The sequence below is a fragment of the Squalius cephalus genome, assembly GCF_949319135.1.
Source record: "Squalius cephalus genome assembly, chromosome: 2".
NCBI classification, from domain to species: Eukaryota; Metazoa; Chordata; class Actinopteri; order Cypriniformes; family Leuciscidae; genus Squalius; species Squalius cephalus.
Window position 1 is genome coordinate 48,538,223 of NC_137123.1, and position 4,950 is coordinate 48,543,172.

The following is a 4,950-nucleotide window of genomic DNA, read 5'->3' on the forward strand; positions in this document are numbered from 1 at the left end:
GTGTCTGAGCACAATTTACACAACACTTCTCTGTTACAAACCACCCTACACCTAATATGGCATCCAAGCCTTTGATTTGAGTCAATGCAAAACATATGTATATGTTTTTAAAGTAACAACAGATCAATGGATAATTATAGTACATGAGGTGCAGTAGAATGAGGATGTTTGGTAAACTGAAAATGTTAACAGCTTTTGTAGGAATTTTCTTCAAGAAGATTTCTTGGACAGTAAGAATAAAACTGAACCTAACCCAACCCATAAGTCCAAGTACTTGTATAGCTACACTGTAAGTGCACATTCTGGCCAATCAAGCACACCCACAATACTTTCACAACCTGTATTTATTATTATTAATGATAATTTATAAATATGCATTTTTACATGACAAGTAACATTAATACATTAACACATTCACATATCATAAACAAACATGAATTAACAATGAAAAATAGAATATTTATCAATAAATGTTGTAAAAACAAAATTTTAGTTCATGCACTATTAAGTAAGGGATAATGTACATCCAGCTAGTTGTTATCGCAGAATAAACCCTGACAGGTCGATCTTGCATCAGCCTGAAGGGGTTTATTCTGGAATAACAACCGGCTGGATGTACATTATCCCGCTTATTACATGGCTACTTGCCACATAAGTAAATAATTAGACATGAAATAGTGATCTTGAAATACATCACGGTGGGTTGCAGGAAGAAGATAATTTCCAATACAATGTTTTAATAATAATCCAGAAGACAGGTAAACAGGCTGAGCAAAACACACTTACACGTAACGGTGATCGGATAGAGAATGGATGTGAGGGACCAACTTGTATAGCAAACACAGATGAGGATGATTAATCAAACACAGCTGAACCAAATGAACTCATAATGATGGTGACCATGGTAACAAAGGAGTTACCATGGTCAAAACTGAACAAAGGAAAACATGTGACTAATAAAAACAAACTGTGACGAAATAGTTTATTAAATTTAAACGCAAAGCTTCCGCAGAGAAAGCAGTTGCTAGCAAGTGGCAAGTTCAAACTAGACAGACATTAAAGGGATACGGTGCAGCCATACCACTTATTACACGGCATTTCGCCACATAAGTAATTATGGGGATAAGCGATATTGATCTGATATTAAACTGTTTAAGTATCTGTTCGTTATCTTATAATCCATTACAGTGCAAAAAACAATAGTCACAAAATGGCAGCAGCTGCGTTTGTATGAAACAAGAGAGAGCGAGAAACAAGAGAGAGCGAGTGTGATACTGGATGACATAGGCCTAATTAAATAACTGTACACAAAATATTGATTTGACTGAGTTTTAATATTTTATTAGCTCAGCAAATGCAAAACTTCCGTGAGGAAAACCCGTTCCAAGCAATCCTATAGCGCCAACTACATTGACAGATACCTGGATGAGCCTGTGTTTTTAGCGGTCGTTATCAGGGAATAACATACCACTGGATGGTGAGATTGACCAATCAGAATCAAGTATTCCACAGAGCTCTGTAATAATGTTAATAAAATGAACTTTATCATAAAGAGTTATCATATTGTTAAAATGTCAACATCACTGTTTTTTTTTTTATGTCACACACAATTATTTGAGTGTGTTACTAAACTGATGAATCTGTGTACTTAAAGGGATACTTCAGGATTTAGCATTAAGCTTTGTATTAGTAGAAAACCTGTAGTATTTTCGAATTACCGTGCTTTCCACCCTCATATCCCCCTGAGACGATAGATTTATGTATTTTTTGTCTGGAAAAAATCCTCCGATGACGCAAAATTCGTCATTTTGCGTCATCGGAGGATTTTTTGGCCAGAGGCTAAAGACTACAGCCAGTAGGAGGAGCTGTCCCGCATGTTTTCAACCCGCCCATAGGGGGAGGGATCTCACTCACAGAATGTACACAGTGTCAGCCGTCTTTCTTTGAAAGCTAAGCTAACAGGCTCTTGTTCTGTGGAGAAAGCTGAGTAGTAGGGGTTACCATTCTCTTTTTCCCGGACATGTCCGGCCGTCGAGATCGTCCAACATGTCCGGGATTCGGCTTTTGCTTTCTGCAGTCGCCATTCATTGTTTACATGCACACCTTTTGTTTCAATCTAACTGAATTCATTCCGATTGGTGAATCAGAATGTAGTGTTTACATGAACGCTAAAAAAGTGATCGGTTGATGTGCGTTTTAACATTGCTAAGAAAATTCCCACTCCTCCGTGAGAGATACGAGACCGGCGCGTCTCAGTAATGACGCCACCGGCCTCGCGCCGTTCTCCCGCGGCCCTCAGTCTCGTCCTGCTCGCCACAGTAAACATAATGAATGGCGACTGTAGAACGCAAAAGCCGAATCCCGGACATTTCGGGCGATCTCGAAATCCCGGGCAAACTCGTCACGGAGTCTCACTAGTAGCCTAGCCTTGTTGTTTTCAACTGCGCTCTCTTACCGGTAGGCGTGACTTGGGAGTGGCCTCGTAGGGCAGCGAAGCAAGTGCATTCTGGGAGTTGTTGTCTTTCATCCACATAAGCCAAAAATACATTTTCTGGATTTTCTCAGTCTAGAAAGCTCCAAATTCAAAAATAATTTCACATTTCTTATACATAAATGACCTATTTTAAATACACATTCATCTTTCCAGAGGTGAAGTATCCCTTTAAGCTGTTTTTATTTTTTTTGTTTTAAATAACTCTAAGTATTAACTACTCACAAAATAGCATCATCCTACTCTTAAAGAAAAGGCGTCATAGAAATCCTCTTGAAGGATGCCAATTTTAAACCGGGCTATGATCCCATGGATGTTTATGGATTAGATCCTCCGGATGCAAAAAATGTCAGTTCCAGTGCAGTTTCACAGCATTAAATATGTTTGCTTTCTCAACACTAACATGATGTTAGTAGACGTCCCACTGAAATGAATGTCTCAAATTTGAGTGTTCAGTGACCCAATGAAACATAATACATTTGAATTTATTGAATGTGAAAGTGTGTGTGTGTGCAGTGTGGAGCTTTTCTATGCTGTGAACATGATTCTGCTTTTAACAGTTGGCAGGTAACCTACTGCAGTTGTGGAAAGCAGAAGCTAGCCTTTTAAAGCCTACTGTCTCTTCTAGTATTTGTGTGCGTGTGAGAGAGAAAGAGCAGGCATCTGCAGAAATCTGCAGCCATGCCCATTCAAACGGAAGATATATCTGAGACATGCCCCTCAGTCAAGTAGATTTTGAATTTATACGGTATGCCTAAAAGAAAGGCATATTTGTAAAATGTTGAGGCAGAAATCACCATCATCATACATACACATGTATACATGCAGTCAAATCGAGTTGCACATTCCTCAGATCATTTGCTTTAAACTGAATATTCTGACATCTATCAACCCTAGTGTGATGTGAAACTTTTTCCTGTTATGCAAAACAAGTTATCAAAATGTTGCTCCTTTACAGCACTTTGTGAGCACTTTGTAACTAAACTATATACAGTAGAAAGGGATTTGAACCCTTATGTCCTTGTATGATAATTGAAAACTATAGACCACAGGTCATGTTATCTCTCACCTAGAGAAGTGAGCCAGAACCATAATTGGTGTCACAGAAAGAAGTAGAATCTTTCAGAAGATAATGGAAGATTTGATTTAAGTCCTTTTTGTGATTTCTCTGGAACAAAGGTCGAAGAGAAAGGGAGCATATTTTTTTTGTGACAGGTATGTGTAAGTCAGCGGCTAATGGAAGGATAAGGAATACAGTTTTCTTAAATAACTTAAATTCTTTAGTTCACCCCAAAAATGAAAGATATGAATTAGACCGCTTGATTGATTATGTTTACAATGACTTTGACTTTTGAATGTTTTGAAGCAGCAACGTTTTGGTGGAAAAGACTTTTAAAGATGGGACTGAAGTCTCTTGTTACAGTGGTCTGCAGCACGCATGATGAGAAGGAATAAGAACTCAGAATAGTATTTATTTAAACTTCATAACACTCAGGAACAGGGAAATAGAGAAATCGCAAACCATTAGATGAGAACCGACAAGGGACTGAACATAAGTTTAAATACAAGATGAACACAATGACTGACAGATGATAATTAACCATAGAAACAAACGAGGAGATAATAAGTAATCAAGGAAACCAAAACTAAATGGAGCAGAGAAACAGGAACAAAGGTAAACAAAACATAATATAAAAAGTCCATAACCGTAACATCTCACAGGTTTCATTAAAAATATGTTCATTTGTGTTTCAAAGGTGAATGAACCACCTTTTTTTTGGGTGAACCAATTACTGATTAGGGTAGAATTCCGAGTGAATTATTCTAAAATAGTTTATTGCAGCTACTAATAGCCTAATTATATTGATTAATATGGATTTAGTTCACAATGCCTTTGTGAATGTTTCTAAGAATGGTGTAGTAGAATGGGCTTTCAATAGAGGGACATAAATCTTCCAGCTTCCAGGTTTCATTAAAAATATCTTCATTTGTGTTTCAAGGATGAACAAAAGTCTTATTGGAACAACATAAATGACCATTTAAAATTTTGGGTGAACAAATGACAGACAAGGGAGATAGTAGTGCTGATACAGTTGATTTTTTTGTTGGACTGAGATGAAAGATGACCTCTAAATACTGTCTAAAAACATTTATGTTGTGGTATCCCTTAAAAAAAAGACACTTGGGCATATGTAGCCTATCTATCAGTTAAACAAATGTAAGAAAAGAAATACATTTTTATAATAAAACAGATAGATAGATAGATAGATAGATAGATAGATAGATAGATAGACAGACAGACAGATCGATAGGATAAAGTGAAAATCTTTAAATTAATATATGAACTGTTTAATAAATTACCTGTTATCAACCGTTTCCTGCACCTCGCTCGGGAAACGGCGCGGTTCGTCACGTGGTTCTCCCGGAGCGATGCCCCATATGAGAATGTATCTGTTCTC